At 37.4% G+C, this 21,540-nt stretch overlaps 1 pseudogene; it reads right to left on the minus strand.

Annotated features, from left to right (window-relative positions):
- Positions 1 to 1,562: 1,562 nt before the first annotated feature.
- On the minus strand, positions 1,563 to 3,143 carry LOC149200832 (F-box protein At1g10780-like; annotated as a pseudogene).
- Positions 3,144 to 21,540: the final 18,397 nt, after the last annotated feature.

Raw genomic sequence — 21,540 nt, forward strand, 5'->3', positions numbered from 1 at the left:
TGGTTATAATTTACAATGATAAAAAAATATCCAAACACTGTTGATGCTCTAATGTACATTTGAATTTAAAACTAAAATTTAAAGACATAAAAAGAAAATAAGGAGAAGGAGATATATGACAGGGTTTTAAGGATTTCTTCAAAAACCTATGCAACCAAATCAATTAAGGTCTTTAGTGTAGACTTCTTCAATCAAATTTGCATCCATATAGGCATTGCTATATCAAATAAACTCAGTGCAATCAATACTTCACCAATTTGACATGTATAAGCTCAAGTAAAGTAGAGAAACGCTTAGCCATCTCAAGTTGTGATAATGTACTATATATTGAATCTATAATTAAATTACTTTTTAAGTTCAAACGGTGAAAATTCTTGATTTCTAAAATCAACTTTAGTACATTAAAGGTTAGGTTCTAAAAAGTGATCAATTGAAATTCCTTACCTATAAGATCTCTATCATAGTTTATCATTTAATATAATTGATAATTATTAGGTGAACAATGGATAAATGTGTAAAAGAGGGTATTGTAAACCATATACTTCTCTAACTAAATGTTACACCTATATACTCTGAAGCAGAAATATTGCACCTGTTGATTATCAACGGAATGGTCGATAGTTCAAACTAAAAATCTAGTAAAACACATAAGGAAAGTGGGTTAAATTAAGGGATATGTATTTAGTAGAAAGATTTGTAATTATTATGGATATCAAATAGAGAAGATCCATAAAGCATAACACCCCAAACTGCTTAAAACAAATGATCAAGCATATTTTCCAGTAGGTCAAAACCATCCCAAAAAAGTTATAAAGCAATAAATTTTGTAAAAATGTCTCGCATAAATCAAGGACACGATCCATGAAATTATACAACAATTTTTTTCAATAAAACAACTAATCATTCCAAAACCTACCATTTCTAGGTTTATGATCATGAAATAATAAAAGCAGTGGAAAGATCATATGCAATAAGGATAGCATCTGTGATACATATGCTGTGATTACAGGCAAAAATAGTATCTCCTCCAAATATGTTTCTATAGAATATTTTCCAAATAGCAGTGATTCTGCCTCCAACAGAAATCCATCTAATGGTGATCAAACCATTTACAAAGGTGCTCTCTTTATAACTCTATAGAAGATAGAAACTAAAAATGAAACCTAAACATCGTTTCTTGATATCCCGAAGCTCTATATCAAAGAGAAGGAAAAATGACACCTTAGAAGTGCCAAAATGTACAACTTTTGTATATTACCATATCCATCTCAAACTCAAACATGACAATCAAACAGATAATTATAAGAGCACAATAACTCTACTTAAAAAATAAAAGTAAATAAGATGCAACTCAAGTCAGATTCTTAAAGAATTTCCAATTTGAGATTTACATAATTATAGAGAACATCAGCTGTATTTCCCAAAAATAAGGTAGGCACCTTAATCTTTGATGCCCCAAGTACAAATATCATAACTCTTTAAACCATAGGATTGTGTTGCTTCCAGAACCACCCATAAGAGGTAAGCCAGCAAAGCATCAAGCATCGAAACCCTGAATTGATTTACTCAATTGTGACAACCTGATTCCTAAGCTTGAACCTCATAATCTTCTCAAAGAATTTGTCTGTAGTTTCTTAGCAGTTCTTCATTTGGGAAATTCATATAATCAATTCTTTTAATTTTTGGTTGTATTTGACTAAGGACATTAATGTCATCATTTTTTGTTCATCATTCAAAGGTGACCTCACTATAATCAAAATCTTTTCCAGGCAAGGTATGGTGAACAAGGAGTCCAACTACAAGATAAAAAATACAACTTTAAAAGAAAAAAATAATACAAATCTTTCATTGAGATTTCCATTTTTCCAACAAAAACACTAACCAAAAAATAAAATGCAAAGATAGCAACCAACATCCCAAACAATATTTTATAATTTAGAGATGAACAAGCTTTCTTGTGCCAAGTTGTTTCTTTGTGAAAGTGCAACAAATATGGCACGATGTACTTCAAAATTGATTAATCTTGGATGGCTATTGAAAAAATCAACAGAGTCCATCTTAGGAAAGGGTTGCAGTCTTTCTGCATCTCCGCTAAACTCAATTTTCATTACCAAATGCTTCACATCAGTTCCAAATTGCAAAACTGTGTTTATGGCATCCCAATACCACTGCAATCCCTAAATGGATAGATGCTCTAAAATTCAACCTTATTTACTTTCCTAGGAAATAAAACAATTTGAAATATTACCAAAACAAAATAAGACAGAAATTAGAATAAAAGTATGCATTTAAAAGAAAATGAAATGAAACAGAAGAGCCAAAAGCAAATATGTAAGAGCATCTTAAAACATAATTTGTAAACCAGCATTGTTTTCTATTGAAAGCCACCTTAGGGAGTGAATTCCCTTTATACGAATCAAGGCAGCTCCTTGTACATCAAAGGATTGAAGTTTGGGAGCAATTATGTTGACAGAGCAATCACCTATACCATAAAAATCCAATCTGCACTACTCTAGAAGTTGCAAATCAATGATCACCACTTTGACACCATCATAGCCTAGCAAAGTCAAACACATTAGCATCAGACACACATGAATGATGTTGGATAATGAAAAATCACGTGTATGAATACCAACAACTTCCAATGTATGAAGGATCATGAAAGGGCTCCAATTTGGTGCTTGTGATAGATGAACACCCATAACTTGAGGCTTTCAAGATGAGGCAAGGAACAAATGTAATCAAGCTTAGTGGGAAAATTAGGTACAGGACCTTTTACTACAAGATTATTGAGTCGAAGTTCCAAGTGCTTCAATGAATTGCATGTGTGTGACAACCAAGCTCGTAAGCTATTCCCAGAAAAATGGCAATAAACAATTAGCCCTTCCAATGCAGACGTTGAAAATACCATGCGGCTTACAACAACATCTGACTCAGTCAATCCCTCATCACAAACATTTCTTGAAAAATAAAGGCTCTGAATGTTTCTCATTTCCTCTCTCCATTTTTTACTAACACAACAACACATGGCCACATCTCTGACATTCTTAACAAATGAGAGCATGTGTTGCACTACTGCATGATGGAAACACATCCATAATCTCCCTCAAAGAATCATCATCGATATCCATGGTGTCAGCCATTGCAAAGGTTGTTTTTTCTTCACAAACACCTATTAGGAATTTGACCATAACCCAACAATGTCAACCTCCTAAAAACCAGTCCTTGGATATATAAATTGTATTGCTCTCTCCTCCTTCAATCATATATATGAAGAATTTCAATAGGAAACCTAAATGAAATCTCAAAAGCCCAAAAGGGCATAGACTGTAGCTCGAAGACTAATAAGATCACAAACTCCATAGAATACATTAAGACTCAGATCGTCAACGTACGAGGAAAGTTCAACAAATTCGATGAACCTTTTTGAGGCAATACCTGATTTCAGAGACAAAAATACTTAAAATTAGAAAACCACATAAAACCCATCAAAATTGAAACCTGAAACCAATGAAAAGAAACCTAGATCATTTAATGCAAAGGAAAAACTACTGATGCAGAGGATTTTCACACTGCAATACATACACTGACCTGTGATTTCACCCATAAACATATTTGAGCATTTTGAACAAATAATGCAATGGTGAGATTGAACAAAAAATGTTTTCAAAAAACGAACAGATGCAATAGATCCTTACTTACCTAGAAGATATTGAAACAGTGAAGGAGCCATGGTGGGTCTTCTAGTAATATTTGTGTGGGCCGTCTCTCCTCTTACATTTTTCTTTTGCAGGTACCTACGATGATTTTAAAAACATTTCTTCTATGCCCTCCTAGTGGTTGGGCACGTCTAGATATAGAGACTCTGAATTCAAACGATTAAATTTGAAAGACAATGACACGGTCAATTCTGTTGGATATTTATAGTTCAAGCCCTGCACAAGGAGGTTGACGAGTTTTGGAGAAGCAGGGAGGTAGGGAGGTCGACGAGCTTTGGTGCGGTGGGAGGGTGAGGAGTTCTAGCGTGGCCTGGGTTTGTGTCTGGTTTGGAATTCAAGTCACCCACCCACCATCTTCATTGCATTAATGACAGAGTAGGGTCACCTAGCTCGACGAAGGATGTGACCAATCGAATCCGAAAGATTTTGATTCTCACAGATTCTAACAGTCAAATCAGAAACGGAACACCTCGAAAAAATGCCAACCAAAACCGAAATATTTTCCAAACAAGAATGGAATCTAGGCAATTCCTCTGCCTTAAATATTAATTGCCTTATCCAACTCACTTAAAGACTTGAAGAGTACGCACATTTACTCTTATCCCTAATTTTTCCAACTCACTTAAAGATCCGAAGAGTCCGCACATTTATCTTTCGCATTTTCAAAATTTTCAAGTTTACTCAGGGCATCTGTGATCATTTCAATCAAATTTGGGTACCCCAAAGAGAGAATGTGTTATACAAATTTGGGTACCCCAAAGAGATAGTTATGGATCAGGGAGCTCAATTCACATCACATTTTATCGAGAATCTATTAAGGTAGCATCATATCAAACACAAAAAATCTACTTCCTATCACCCTCAGGAAAATTGAAAAGTAGAGGTTACAAATAGGGCGTTAGAGGGCATCCTCACCAAGGTTGTGAGTAGTAGCGGGAGGGATTGGGCAGAAAGATTAGTGGAGGCCACTTGGGCCTATAACACATCTTGGAAAACAACTACTAGTTTTACTGCATATGATCTGGTTCATGGAAAGAAAGATTTGATCTCTATTGAGTTTGAATATAATACTTTGAGAATGGCAGTCCAATTGGACTTTGATGTCATCAAAGCATGGTAGGAGAGGCTTCTCTAGTTAAATGGCTTGGATGAGTTTAAAATGCAGGCCCTTCTACACATTGAAGTTATACAATTGCAAAGGAAGGTCTGGCATGATAGGCATATCAAGGACAATTTTTTTCAAGAAGGGGATTGGGCCTTACTATATGACTCTAGGTTCAAGGATTTCAAAAGAAAATTTATGGCAAGATGGTTAGGCCCATACCTAATAGAGAAATTTCATGACAATGGAGCATAGAGAAATTTCATGACAATGGAGCTGTTCAAATCAGGATCATTGACGAAGAAGGGATTCCCTTGCTTTCCAATGGCTACAGGTTGAAGGTATACATAAAACATATGTCTAAGGAAGAATTTATCAGCACCATTAGCAGAGAGGTTAATGTGATTGGAAGTGTCATAGCTTCTAGTTCACAAAATAAAAAAAAATAAAAATAAAAAAAAATAAAATAAAAAATAAGAAAAAATAAAAATTAAATAAAAATAAAATTAAATAAACAAAGAAATAAATTATATATATAAATATATATATATATATATATATATATATATAGATATATATATATATATATATATATATATATATATATATATATATATGTATGTACACACACACACACACACACACACACACACACACATATATATATATATATATATATATAATATATATATATATATATAGATATAGATATAGATATAGATATAGATATAGATAGAGATAAAATAAAAGTCTTGGATGACAACCTTTATGAGGCATCTTAGGAACTCATGGGTTGAAAACCTCTCTATGGCAACCCAAGAGTAAACAAAAAGAAGAAAAATAAAGATCCCTAGGTGAAAACCTCTCTTAAACCCATTATTGCACTTTGGCCCATGGAAATGCGATTGTGCATCACTTGTTGCACCATCTTAAGGGACCTCATAGGATTTCTCACAAAAGTGCATATAATGCAGGAAACCCCTCACACATGTGGAAAAATCTATACAAGGGCATCCCTATATCATTTTACATTGAATTTTTATGCTCTGATTTCTTAGTGGCATTGCACAAGAAGACACAACTTGTCATGATATATTACATGAAAAAACTAGTTTATGGGTTTGGTGGAAAGTGTGCTTGAACATTTGTAAATCTCATCTTATTATCCAAGGCTTGGTCATTACCTTCTCCCATAGCCATTAGACTCCCATCACCCTTGAGCCCTCATTTATTGAAGAATTTTCTAGATGATTTATCTACAAGATCCTTCGAGAGCCATTTAGCTTGATGCCTTAGTCATCTAACCTCTAAGCTTTACCAAGGAAGCCTCCCCTGTGAGAATAACATCCAATCACAAAATAGCAAGAGAGACATCACTGAGGTGACAATGGTGGCTAATCTATTTATTGTTATAAGAGATAAGTTTTCTAATGAGTCTTTTCACTAGGCTCGCTAGATTTTGCAATAACAAGTACTTTCCTAAGCACCCCCATATTATCCTCCCTAAGTTCATTATAAATGAATTATTATTGTCTTCAAGGCCAATATTTACTTTTATGTTCACTATCTCCTTTTTCACCTTTTGAATCTCAAATGTTTCATCCAAGTAGTTTCATGAATATGACAATGAAAAGTGATAAAATTGTGATTTTGAATTGTACTTATGCAATTTACATTGATTCAAACCCTACTTGTTTTCCATTTTCATTTTAGATGACTCTAATACTTAGATTGTTAAGATAATTCATTTATCACCAAATTTAATTTTAAATGTTGTTTCAAAATTATTCTAACTAGTAGTAAACCGAACTAAAAACTTAAAATACCTAATAGTAGGCTTACTTTCAAAATTATATAAAAATAAGTTGCAAACCACATCATATTGTGCATTCATGAACATAAGAAATATAAAATTCATGGTAGTTAAATTTGAACAACAAAATATGTACATGTTTGGTGAAGTCATGAAGTTGACTTAACAAGGCCAAAGAGTCTCATGTTAGGCTATGAGGTTGGTTATAATTTACAATGATAAAAAAATAGCCAAACATTGTTGATGCTCTATTGTACGTTTGAATTTAAAGACATAAAAAGAAAATAAGGAGAAGGAGATATATGACAGGATTTCAAGGATTTCTTCAAAAACATATGCAACCAAATCAATTAAGGTCTTTAGTGTAGACTTCTTCAATCAGATTTGCATCCATATAGGCCCTACTATATCAAATAAACTCATGTGCAATCAATAATTCACCAATTTGACATGTATAAGCTCAAGTGTTGAAAATAGCAACAAGAAATGCTAAATATAGAAGTGCTAAATTTAGTACTGCTATTAATAGCATTTCGGGATACCTTCCTATTTTAGTCAGTCCCTAAACTAAAATAGAGAAGTAAAATTCGAATTTGATCTTAGCAGTTGCTTGTAAAATAATTAATTAATTCACCATGAGTTAATTAGTTGTGGAAAATCAAACATGAAGTCTATGTGAGGACATGCAACAGTTTCTCCATTGATTGAGGAATTTATCCATCAGTTAAAGAGATAAGGATGAGTTGTAATTAGTTGGCTTAGTTAACTGAGTCAAGTCTAGTTAGATTAGTTCAAATAGTTTGTTGAACTAATTGTGAGTTCAGTTAGTTAATGCATACATGCATGTAACTGCTGCACTTCAGATAACTGAATATTCTCTTGTAAATAACTCATGCATGTCAGTTCAATCAGAGACCCAGTTGAGATCAGGTGATGGGACAGTGTACTATCAGTTGCAGGAATATTCCTTAGAGGATATCTCTTGCACGCAGAAGGAATTCATTCCTTCAAGATTGTGCAGTTACTTCTTCAGTTTAGTGAGTGTGAATGAGGCCAATTCACACGTGGCATCACTGGACCCCAAGGAAAACTGCGGAAGGAAATTGGAGGCTTGGAGGGCTTGAGGAGGACATATGTTGTGTCTATTCAGTCTGTGAATTGTATTGTTCTATTACGGAGAGAGAAGGATAGCTTGAGAGCTAATTCTTTTTGTAATCTGAACATATTTCTGCTTGTATGATATTACAGAGATTGGGGTTTTAGGCTGAGGCTTTCCCTAGGATTATTCTTCTGTGTTCATGTGTGATTGCTTTCTCTTTATCAGTTATATGTGTTCTATTGATCTTCCTCATATTCGATTAAGCTTCCGCAAAGTTTGTTGTAGAAGTAGATCTTGTATTTTTCTTTAGTATATTGCATAATCTATTGATCTACAGTGGGAAATTCTACATGGTATCAGAGCAAAGGTGGAAAAGGAGAGAACAGTATATAAGAAGGGAGAAGTTCGAAGTTCATGATTCTTAAATATAGAAATCGATTTCTTATCACATCTCATTTTCACCAATGGCATTCAACGGTTTAAGACTCGAATATGCTCTTGATGGCAGTTCGAATTATATAGCCAGGAAGGATCACATGGAAGCAGTATTAGAGGATAACGGTCTAAAGGACTTCATTGATCAAGAAGTCCCCAAGCTGACTGATGCTACTGAATTGGCAGAATGGAAGAAATGTGTGGCTAGAGCAAGGAGAATCCTTCTGGAGGGAGTTCGAGACCACATAGTCTCGAGTCTCCATGGGAAGGAGACACCATTTTCGATATGTAAAACATTGAAAGATCTATATCAAAATAGCATCGATCAGAGGAAGTTGGCGCTGAACGATAAGCTTCAAAAAATCAAGTGTGAAAAGGGCGACATGATCTCTACGTATCTGAACAAGCTCACCACCTGCAGGGATGAGTTTGGAAGCATAGGGATCACGACAGCCGATGATGACATGGTGAGTCTTCTACTCCTCCATCTTCCTAAGAGCTAGCATAGCTACCAAGACTCGGTTAATGGAAGAGAAAAACTACCAGATTGGGAACGACTTTGGTCAGATCTGATGCAGGAGGAGATAAGAAGAAGCACTAGAGATGGATCCTCATCTAAGCAAGATGATGAGGAAAATCTAGCCTTAGCGAGTAAGGCGAGGAAGGGGAAAGGGAAGATGTCCCATTCCAAATCCAGTTCTTCCAATGGTGGGAAGAAGTTAGACAAATTGAAAGTGTGATGCTTTCATTGTCATGAAGTGGGCCATTATGCTACAAATTGTCCACACAAGAAATCCAAGAAGGGTTCCTTTAAGGGATCTGATGGTGAGGCACTGGCCTCATAGTTTGAGCTGGATTTCTCTCTTATCGCATGCATGGTTTCATCTATGGTGGGATGTGTTTGGTACCTGGATAGTGGAGCTTCCTTCCACATGTCAGGTGACAAGAATCTTTTCAGTACCTTGGAGGAGAAGGATCTCCATATGCAGATCGAGATGGGCGATGATGGAAAGTATCATGTTTCAGGTGAAGGTATGGTTGTGTTTCAGAGGGAGCATGGAGCTCCTCTCACCCTGACTGATGTTAAGTATGTACCAGGTCTGAAGAAGAATCTTGTGTCTATTGCTATGCTAGAAGATAAATGCTATGATGTAGTCTTTAGCAAAGGAAAGGTATTCCTGAGGCATATTGGCACTAGACAGACAAAGCGAATAGGGATTCAAGTTAAGAATCTCTACAAGCTGGAGGTAGATGACTGTGCTGCTTTGAGTTCCAAAGCTTGGGCCACTTGCACCATGGAGCCCTGAAGATCATGCAATAGATTTCTACCAGATTACCCAAGGGAAAACTGGAGTAGACAGATACATGCAAAGGTTGCACCTTGGGTAAGTATGTGAAATCTTCCTTTCCGGATCGAGACAGTAGAGCTGGAGCAATCCTGGAGTGAGTTCACTCAAATGTTTGTGGACCATTCTCTACAACCTCCACCACTAAACAAAGGTACTATGTTATTTTTATTGATGATTTTTCTCGTAGATGTTGGATCTACATTATGTAAAAGAAGGATTAGACCTTCTTGAGGTTTTGTGAGTTTATAGCCTTGGCAGAGAAAGAATCTGGAAAGAAAATAAAAGCCTTGAGTAGCGACAATGGTGGAGAGTATGTCTCCCATTAGTTTAAAGACTTCTGCACTACAGAAGGAATTAAACGGGAGTTGTCGACACCCCATAACCCACCACAGAATGGGGTGGCCGAAAGGAAAAACAGATTGATTGTGGGAGCAGCTCGAGCGATGTTGCATGAACAAAGCCTACCACTGCATTTGTGGGCTGAGGCATGCAATACAGCAGTATACTTGCAAAACAGAAGCCCGCACCATATACTGGGAATGAAGACACCTATGGAGGCCTTTTTTGGGAAGCGACCAGATGTCAGTCACTTCCGAAACTTTGGATCATCAGTTTACTGTCATGTGACCAAAGATGCCCGAAAGAAGCTAGATCCCATAGCTGAGTTGGGAATACTTGTGGTGTACACGGATACACCCCACAACTATCAGGTGTACCTTCCTACCAGTCAGAGGGCTGTGGTACACAGGGATCTAAAGTTCAACGAGCAGAAAGCCATGCGAGTATCACATGAGAGGGAGCTCAAGTTGCATGCAGATGAGCAACTTTCAGTTCCTAAGGAGGAGGAGCCTCAGATTGATTCGGAGTAGCCGAATGTAGAGGATCCGGGAGTGGAGACATCCACTCATGCTGAGACTTCTAGAGATGGGCGGAAACGCTCAAGGGAAGTTGACAGGTTGATGTTGGATGTGCGAGAGAATGTGGGACAACCATCTTCTCAGCGTAGACAGAGGAGGTCGCCCAGTGGTACACTGGTTACATGGCCCTGGTTGGGGAGTGTGTAGATTCCGATCCTTCTTCATTCGAGGAGGAACTGCAACAACCAATCTGGGTTGATGCAATGGTGGAGGAGTACAACTCCATCGTGCGGAACTGTGTTTGGGATGTTTTCCGAAGACCTGAGGACAAGTCAATGGTGAGTTCCAGATGGCTTTACAAGGTAAAGCAGGCCGCTGATGGCAGTGTTGAGAAACATAAGGCAAGGTTTGTTGCCTGGGGTTTCTCACAGGTCGAGGGGATCGACTACAATGAGACTTTTTCTCCCGTAGCAAGGTACTCATCGATTAGATTGATGTTGGCACTATCAGCTCAGATGGGGTGGAAGATCCACCAGATAGATGTGAAGACAACATTCCTCAATGGGAAGATTGAGGAGGAGGTGTACATTGAGCAGCCAGAAGGTTTCAAGACCTTCAATTGTGAGTCGCATGTGTACAGACTCAAGAGGGCTCTATATGGGCTGAAGCAAGCACCCCGTGCTTGGTACACCAAGATCGACAGCTATTTCACTGGGTTGGGCTTCACCAAGAGTGAAGCAGATGTGAACCTTTACCACATCATGGTAGAAGTAAGCCATTGATCATTGTTCTTTATATCGATGATCTAATTTTGACAGCTGATGATCAGCTGATATAGTCTTGCAAGGAGGACCTTGCAAGAGAGTTTGAAATGAAAGACATGGGTCTTATGCACTACTTTCTAGGCATGGAAGTGTGCCAAAGAGATGGAGAAGTTTTTGTGTCTCAAGGAAAGTATGCCAATGAGATCCTCAGGTGGTTCCATATGGAGAAGTGCAAACCCATGCAGACTCCTCTAGCTGGGAACTAGAGGAAGGAGGATGCTACTTCAGGTGAGGTAGTAGCTACTATTGTTTATCAGTAGCTAGTGGGTTCACTTATGTATCTTGTGAACACATGACCCGACTTATGTTTTCCGCTGGACCAGCTGAGTCAAGTTATGGTTCAATCTACCAAGCTGTTTTGGAAGGCAGCGAAGCATGTGCTGAGATACCTTAGAGGCACATCTCAGTATGGTTTGTGGTACCAACGGATAGAGGGAGTGAAGCTTCAGGGCTTCAGAGATGCAGATTGGGCAGGGAGTCCATCAGACCGGAAGAGCACTTTTGGAGGAATCTTAAACCTTGGTTCAGCTACAGTTACTTGGTACAACAGGAAACAGAGATTAGTTGCACTTACCTCAGCAGAGTCTGAATACATGGTTGTCAGTTAGGCTGCATGTGAGGCCATTTGGATGCGGAAGATTCTAGTGGGATTGTTTGGTCAGAGGATGGATCCTACAGTGATCTACTGTGATAATCAGAGTTGTATCAAACTCTCTGAGAATCTAGTTTTTCATGACAGGTCCAAGCACATAGATATCCGGTATCACCATCTTTGAGAATGTGTGGTCAAGAGGATCATGTTATTGCTGTATGTTTCGACCGAAGAACAGGATGCAGATATTTTGACGAAGGCACTGTCAAAATGCAAGTTTGAGTTCCACAGAGACAGGATTGGGGTCACTGATAATCCCTTTCTTGTTGAGAGGGAGTGTTGAAAATAGCAACAAGAAATGCTAAATATAGAAGTGCTAAATTTAGTACTGCTATAAATAGCATTTTGGGATACCTTCCTATTTTATTCAGTCCCTAAACTAAAATAGAGAAGTAAAATTCGAATTTGATCTTAGCAGTTGTTTGTAAAATAATTAATTAATTCACCATGAGCTAATTAGTTGTGGAAAATCAAACATGAAGTATATGTGAGGACATGCAATAGTTTCTCCATTGATTGAAGAATTTATCCATCAGTTAAAGAGATAAGGATGAGTTGTAATTAGTTGGCTCAGTTAACTGAGTCAAGTCTGGTTAGATTAGTTCAAATAGTTTGTTGAACTAATTGTGAGTTCAGTTAGTTAATGCATGCATGCATGTAACTGATGCACTTTAGATATCTAAATATTCTCTCATAAATAACTCATGCATGTCAGTTCAGTCAGAGACCCAGTTGAGATCAGGTGATGGGACAATGTACTATCAGTTGCAAGAATATTCCTTGGAGGATATCTCTTGCATGTAGAAGGAATTCATTCCTTCAGGATTGCGCAGTTACTTCTTCAGTTTATTAAGTGTGAATGAGGCCAATTCACACATGTGGCATCACTGGACCCCAAGGAAAACTGCAGAAGGAAATAGGAGGCTTGGAGGGCTTGAGGAGAACATATGTTGTGTATATTCAGTCTGTGAGTTGTATTGTTTTATTGTAGAGAGAGTGGGATAGCTTGAGAGCTGATTCTTTTTGTAATCTGAACATATTTCCACTTGTATAAAATTACAGAGATTGAGGTTTTAGGCTGAGGCTTTCCCCAGGATTATTCTTCTGTATTCATGTGTGATTGCTTTCTCTTTATCAGTTATATGTGTTCTATTGATCTTTCCCATATTCGATTAAGCTTCCGCAAAGTTTGTTGTAGAAGTAGATCTTATATTTTTCTTTAGTATATTGCATAATCTGTTGATCTACAGTGGGAAATTCTACATAAAGTAGAGAAATGCTTAGCCATCTCAAGTTGTGATAATGTACTATATATTCAAATCTATAATTAAATTACTTTTTAAGTTCAAAGAGTGAAAATTCTTGATTTCTAAAATCAACTTTAGTACATTAAAGGTTAGGTTCTAAAAAGTGCTCAATTGAAATTCCTTTCGTGTAAGAGCTATATCATAGTTTAGCATTTAACATAATTGATGATTATTAGGTGAACAATGGAGAGATGTGTAAAAGAGGGTATTGTAAACCATCTACTTCTCTAACTAAATGTTACACCTATATACTCTGAAGCAGAAATATTGCAATTGATGATTATTAAGGGAATGGTCGACAAAAATGTAAAAGATGACCATTTGAGAGTGCATTGTAAATAATATTTTTGGCTAAAGACCAACTAAAAGCTACATCAAAAATCTGAAAGAACAAATATATAAAAGATGATCATTTAATGATAACCAATGTTTGTATGTACTATGAGAGTTTGCAACGTTTTTTAGGTTTATCACCATCAGAATTCAATATGGTTCAGGTTTTTAGGTTTAACACATTCAAAATTCAATATGGTTCAAACTAAAAATCTAGTAAAACACATCAGGAAAGTGGATTAAATTAAGGGATATGTAGTTAGTAACAAGATTTGTAATTATTATGGATGTCAAATAGAGAAGATCCATAAAGCATAACACCCAAAATTGATTAAAACAAATGATCAAACATATTTTCCTATAGGCCAAAACCATCCAAAAAAGTTATAAAGCCATAAATTTTGTAAAAATATCTCACATAAATCAAGGGCACAATTCATGAAATTATACAACAATTTCTTTTCAATAAAACAACTAATCATTCCAAAACCTGCCATTGCTAGGTTTATGATCATGAAATAATAAAAACAATGGAGAGATCATATGCAATAAGGATAGCATTTGCGATACATAAGATGTGATTACAGGCAAAAGTAGTATCTCCTCCAAATATGTTGCTATCCAATATTTTCCAAATAGCAATGATTCTGCCTCCAACAGAAATCAATCCAATGGTGATCAAACCGTTTACAAAGGTTCTCTCTTTATAACTCTATAGAAGATAGAAACTAAAAATGAAACCTAAACATCGTTTCCTGATATCCCGAAGCTCTATATCAAAGAGAAGGTAAAATGACACCTTAGAAGTGCCAAAATGTATAACTTTTGTATATTACCATTTCCATCTCAAACTCAAATGTGACAATCAAACCCATAATTATAAGAGGACATTAACTCTACTTCAAAAATAAAAGTAAATGAGATGAAACTCAAGTCTGATTCTTAAATAATTTCAAATTTGAGATTTAGAGAATTATATGTTGGAAATAATACTGAGAGGGGGGGTGAATCAGTATTATGAGATCAATAAAACGTTTTGAATGCTCAGAAACATATACGCTACTTCAGTTAAGTGAACCAGCGTGTACACGCTACTGTGTCTAAAGAAAATAGCGTATAACCAGAAAACTTATAATTCAGTTAGTTTATCTTCAGTTAAGTGCATCATGTCATTATTCACCATATTAAGAGTAAACAGTATAACAGAACAGATCATCACACAAAAGCCACACACATGAACACTATGATATAAGGTGGAAACCCAATGTGGGTGAAAACCACCTGCTGCAAGTCGTCTCTATCTTTCTTTAATAAGAACTTCAGTTTACAATCTTTTGTACTGGTGCAGCCTTATACCAGTATGCAGGCTACAACCTGCAGAAGGCTTCAACCTTCTCTCGTTCTCCAAACTTCCTTGGAAGGGAGCTTCAACCCCCTTTGCTCTTGTACTAGCTAAGATACTAGTACGTAGGTGCAGGCCTACAATCTTCTTTCCTTCAGGTACCACTTTTCATACATTTTCAGACTGGATGTTCCTGAAGCACAATATTACAATATGAAGACCACAATTCATTCAACCTTCATAAAACAACCAATACTCACATCAACAATCTTTGAATCACTGAACCACTGAAACCCTGTCAAACCCAGTCACCAGAACACAGAGCAAACTACAGAACTCTGCAATAACAGTCAGACCCAGCTGTAACCCAAAAATCAAGCTCCAAAAGATATACGCTACTTCAATGAAGGCAACCCGCGTATACACGCAGTTTTACCAAAGACAACCTGCGTACAGATCTAAAAATAATTTTTCATAACTTGCTGCTGTACCAGACATCAGTTATACCCAGAACATAATATTGCGTTAGTCATGCGGATCTAGAAATACGCATAATAAAGATAGTTCATTTCAAACCATTTTATCCCGATCTCTCCTTAGATCTTGTTCTCCATCAACCGATAAGATCTCTCCTTAGCTCAGATCAAGCAATACATCATCAACCAATAACCTGCATACTGGATCTAATACTTCATCAGATATTCAAGACATTTCAGATACACTTGCCTAATGATTTCCTTCTCCTTATATAGCCTTAGGCCTTGTTCAATACCAAGAGCCAAAACCATAGAAATCCATTACCATCATCTTCAAAACTAGGGATCAGCACGTCCGTCGAGACACCAAGGTCCAAAACCATAGGCACAACTTCCAAGGAATAATCGCCGTGGACCAAAGATAAGTTTTCCACATACACGCGCTTTTACTGAAGCCAACCAACGTGTACACACGACTTGGTATATAGCGAACCTGCGTATACGCGACTTGGTATATAGTGAACCTACTTGTATACGCGACTTGGTATATAGTGAACCAGCGTGTATATATTTTTCTTCATACTTGTAGACTGATCATCAATTCCTTGCTGCTATCCTTCTGCACTATGATTTGTTATCAGTGTGATTTGCCATCAAGGACAACACTTGTCTCATAATGCCAACAATCTCCCCCTTTGGACTTGATGGCAACAATACCAAATCAAATCACTCACCCCCTTTGTCATCAAGGGCAAAGGGCTGTGCTCCCCCTGAGTGCATGCTGATATCTTTGCTTGGCTGTGCTGAAACATGCTTCCTCTGACTGTAGGCAAGATCTGCAAAAGATGTTCTTCAAAGGAACCAAGACTTATACACCATAGGGGACCTTCCTATTACCAAAAGACTCAATACATACATCCATACTCCCAACCAAGAGGGGATACATCAGAAACAACCAATTATATTACATCATTCATCCCAGGCATAGTGGGGAAACCAACATAGGCCGTTACATGACCTTGACACCATAAGAGAGATATCACAGAAGAGATACATGACATAGAGACAACAAATCTAGACCAAGACTTATGAAAGTCACAAGCAGCATCTGATACACATCTTTTAGATCAGCAACCAAGATTTCCTTATGAGCTCCTTCTCCTGACACCAACAACAGTTGTGTACTAGAACCAAAAGCATCTAAATGCCAACAATGCTTTATGAGACTTTAATCTGCTCCCCCTGAACCCGTGCCTGCTGCTCTCCCTGAACCTGTGCCTGAAGAATTCTGGCATACCCATCTCAGACCTTCTCCGACCAGAGTCTGCCCTTGCTATTCAGAACTCCATATACGCGACTTCTCCTGCAGAAAACGGTGTATGCACGCGGATATGCTTTCTGCAACACACGTACACCATACACGCGACTTTCCCAACATAAATCGGCGTATATACGCGGATATCCCTTATGTAACTTGCGTATACCAAATTTTATGTAGAACAGACAAGCTTCAACAGCAGGATGAAGCATCAAATACTCCCAGCTTTTGTCTGAGATATTCAAAGGTTTCCCTGGGCAGTGGTTTTGTGAGAATATCAGCAACTTGTTCCTTAGAAGGAACATACTCCAACTTGACCTTCTGCTCAAGCACTTGTTCCCGAAGAAAATGGTACTTGATTGGTATGTGCTTGGTCTTTGAGTGCATGACTGGATTCTTTGAAATGCTGATTGCACTTGTATTATCACATAAGATAGAGACTGGTGAAGTGCAAGTGATTTGAAAATCCTGCAAGGTCTGCATCATCCAAAGAAGTTGTGTGCAACAAGATGCCACAGCCACATATTCTGCTTCAGCTGTAGATAAGGCAATCGAACTCTGTTTCTTGTTGAACCAAGATACTAATCTGGAGCCCATAAAGAATGCACCACCACTTGTGCTCTTCCTGTCATCCACGCTTCCGGCCCAATCTGCATCTGTATAAGCATGAAGTGTGAGATCTCTATCTCTAGGATACCATAATCCATAATTTTGTGTCCCTTGAAGATATTTGAAGGTTCTCTTCACTGCCTGAAGATGAGTCTCCTTTGGATTTGCCTGAAATCTCCCAACTATTCCGACTGCATGCATGATGTCTGGTTGGGTACCTGTCAAATAAAGCAAACTCCCAATCATGGATCTATAAGTTGGTTGATGAACTGCTGCTGATTCATCATTTGCACTGAGGTTGCATCTTGTAACCATGGGTGTACATACTGGCTTTGAATCTTCCATGCCATACTTCTTCAAGATCTGCTTGAGGTACTTGGTTTGAGACAAGAAGATGCCTCCTTGATTTTGTTGGATTTGCAATCCAAGAAAGTATGTCAATTCTCCAAGTAGTGACATTTCGAATTCTTTCTGCATAACCAAGGCAAAGTTTTGACTCATAGTCTCTTCATTGCTGCCAAAGATAATATCATCTACATAAACAACAAGTATTAGCAATTTTTTATTTTCAATTTTTATATAGAGATTGCTATCTGCTGATCCTTTTGAAAAGCCTTGTTGGTGAACATATTTGTCCAATCGATAGTACCAAGCCCTTGGAGCTTGTTTGAGACCATAGAGAGCCTTTTTTAATTTTCATACAAGGTTTGGATCATTCCCAAGAATGAAACCATCTGGATGCTCAATATATACTTCTTCTTCTAAGTCTCCATTCAGACAGGCTGATTTCACGTCCATTTGAAATACCTTGAAGTTTTGAAAGCTTGAGAGAGCAAGGAACATTCGGATGGCCTCAAGTCTTGCTACAGGAGCAAAGGTCTCTTCAAAATCTATCCCTTCTTGCTGTGCATACCCTTTACAAACAAGTCTGGCCTTGTTTCTAATTACTTCTCCATTTTCATTCAATTTATTCTTGAAGACCCATTTTGTCCCTATGACATTCTTATCTTCTGGTCTAGGAACTAGTTCCCAAGTGTTGTTCTTTTCGATCTGCTCAAGTTCTTCATCTATTGCTTTGACCCAACATTCATCTTTGCATGCCTCTTTCACATTTTGTGGTTCAGTGGAAGAGAGTAATGCCAAATAGCTTGAAGCTTCTACAATTCTTCTTCTTGTTTGTATTCCTGCTTCTTTCTGCCCCACAATCTGAGATTCTGGATGATTCTTTTGAACATATCTGGATGGGGTCTTCTCTTCTATTCTTGCCTGCTCCTCTGGTTCTTCTTGAGGTTCTTCTTCTTCATCATTATGCCTTTGGGTGTAGCCTTCATCTTCTTCAATGTCTTCATGATGAACTTGCCTAGGAATATATCCCTTCTCATCAACCACTACATCAATGCTGTCAACAATTCTGCCAAGTCTTTTATTGTAGCACTTGTATGATTTGCTATATGGAGAATAACCAAGAAGAATGCCTTCATCTGCTCTTGGTTCAAGTTTGCCAAGTTGCTCATCAGTATTATTAATATAACATTTGCTCCAAAATATTTTGAAGTGCTTCACCGAAGGAGTCTCACCACTCCAGAGCTCATGTGGTGTTTGAGTGATGTTTACTCAGACATTTGTTTTGTTAAGAATAATAACCGCAGCATGTGCAGCTTCACCCCAGAAAGTTGCGGGAGTACCTGATTCATCAAGCATAGCACGAGCCATTTGTTGGATTGTTCTGTTCATTCTTTCCACCACCCCATTTTGTTGAGGAGTTCTAGCTGTAGAGAATTCTCTTCTTATCCCATGTTCTTCACAGAAATCGAAAAATTCGTTTGACGTAAACTCCCCACCTCTGTCAGATCTGAGGCACTTAATTTTGTGTCCTGATTCATTTTCAACCTAGGCTTTGAAGGATTTGAATTTTTTGAATGCTTCATCTTTGTGCTTCATAAGTGCTAACCAGACAAACCTGGAGAAATCGTCAATGAATAATATCAAGTATTCTTCTCCTCGAGGTGTTCTTTTTCTGAATGGACCACATGTATCTGTATGTACTAGCTCAAGAGGCATGCTAGCTGATCGTTACTTCTCTGGAAAGTTAGTTCTGGTTTGCTTTCCAAACTGACAAGATTTGCATATAGTGTTGTCTGGAATTTTGATATCTGGAAGACTACGAACTACCTGATATTTGCATGCTTTCCTTATTTGTGAAAAGCTTAGATGCCCCAACCTTCGATGCCATAGCCAGTGTTCATCATCCTTGCTCAAATAGAATTGTTGTGGTCCTTCTTCAAATATGTATAGATTATTTGGAGTCCTTCTTCCTTTGATCACTGTTTTACCTGTATCAAGATCACGAACACAGCATGCATTTGATCTAAATATTACCTCTGTTCCTTGATCGCACATCTGACTGACACTCAGAAGATTATGCTTCAATCCATCTACATACAAAACATTTCCAGCTTTGACCTTTTGTTTCAATGGAGCCACACCTTTTCCTTTTATGGCTGCAGAGATATCGTTTCCAAAAGAAACTTTCTTCCCCTTTTCTAATGCGGTATATGACTCAAGCTTTTCTTTGTCCCCTGTCATATGCTTCGAACATCCGCTGTCAATGTACCATAGACTTTCTTGACCTTCTGCATAAAAGGCTATCCCAAATCTTTCTGGTTGTGGTTCCTTTATTCTCCATGTTCTGACATTTGAGCTTTGCTCCTTCTGAATTGTCTTCCGGAACCTGCTCCTGCATTCAGAGTCTTCATGACCAAAGTTATTACAAATAGAGCATTCAACTTCATTTTCAAGAACCGAAAAGTTGTTATAAGTCCTTTTCATGGTTTCAGTCATTCTCCCTTGCTTTTGAGCTTCTCTAGTCATGATTGTCTTGTATGCAACACATTGAGCTGCTTTGTGACCGAAGTTATGGCAAGAAAAGCTTTGGCCATTAAAGAAAATTTTGCGATAACCAGATCTATCATCCAACCGATTGTAGCTTCTATTTGTTCTTGGAGCAAATTGGGAAGATTTTACCTGTGGCTGATTGTAGCTTCTGTTTGTCCTTAAGGAAGTTTTTCCCCAAATTTCTTGATGGTCTCTATTTGTTCTTGAGGTAAATTGTCCCTGATTCACCTGATAACTTTTATTTGGCCTTTGCTCGCTTTTCCTTGCTGCATCAAGATAACTTTTAGAGGTAGAGGCTTGAGATGTTTCTCCATTATATCCAAGACCTGTCTTGATCAGAGGAGATCGTTGCACATTGATAATCTCATCCAAGGTTTCAGATCCTTTAACAAATTTAATATTAATAGCTTTTGTTTTCTCAATCTCTTTTCTAAGAATAGCAATTTCACCTTCTAGTTTTTCAAGATGTTTTTCCTTTTCATCAATTTGAAATTGTAGAGTATCAATGATCATATTCTTTTCTTCTATACATCTCTTGAGTCTAGTAATTTCATCATAAAGGTTATCCACATATATAGCATCCATATAATCATCATCTTCAAATGCCATTAACAACTTATATTCATTACCTCGTTCATCTTCATCACTATTCGATAGACCATCACTATCTTCATGAGTGTAGTAGCTTTTCTTATTTGCACTCTGTTTCTTGTTCCATCTAGCAGGTTCCTTTCCTTTATCCTTATAAGGACATTTTGCAGCATAATGACCTACTCTTCCACAAGCAAAGCATTTAAAAGGTAACTTACCTCTGAACCTTCCAGAATCCCTTTGAAGATTTCTGACAAAATTTGATTCTTCTTCCTCTTCTTCTAGGACGTGGCTTGCTTCATAATAATCTTCTTTTCCTGATGCCTTGAAAGCAGCTTCTCTTCTGTCTGATGGACCTCCCTTTCTCATTTCATAAGCAGTTAGAATTCCATGTAGCTGAGACATAGTAAGAATTCGTAGATTTTCCTTTTCTTCTATTGCAGATACTTTAGATTCAAACTTGGGGGACAATGATCTTAGAACCTTTTCAACCACTATAGCCTCTTTTATTTCTTCACCCAAATTTTTCATACAATTAACGATCTCATCTACCCGAAGAAAATAGTTAGCCACACTTTCATCATTATACATCTTGAGAGTCTCATACTAAATCCTGTTGAAGTTTAGCACGCTTTACCTGTTCATCTCCTTCATAGCTCGTGACAATTTTTTCCCATATCTCTTTTGCGGATTTGTATTGCATTACCTTCATGAATTCCGTTTGGGATATACATCCTAATAGGGTACTGACTGCTTTCGCATTTGTTTCATACTTCTTTTTCTCAGCTGCATCTGTAGGGGTAGCTGAAGGAAAAGCGT

The sequence above is a fragment of the Pinus tabuliformis genome, chromosome 2_1 (genome assembly GCF_031772625.1).
Source record: "Pinus tabuliformis cultivar Carrire ecotype Pingquan chromosome 2_1, CPIR1, whole genome shotgun sequence".
NCBI lineage: Eukaryota > Viridiplantae > Streptophyta > Pinopsida > Pinales > Pinaceae > Pinus > Pinus tabuliformis.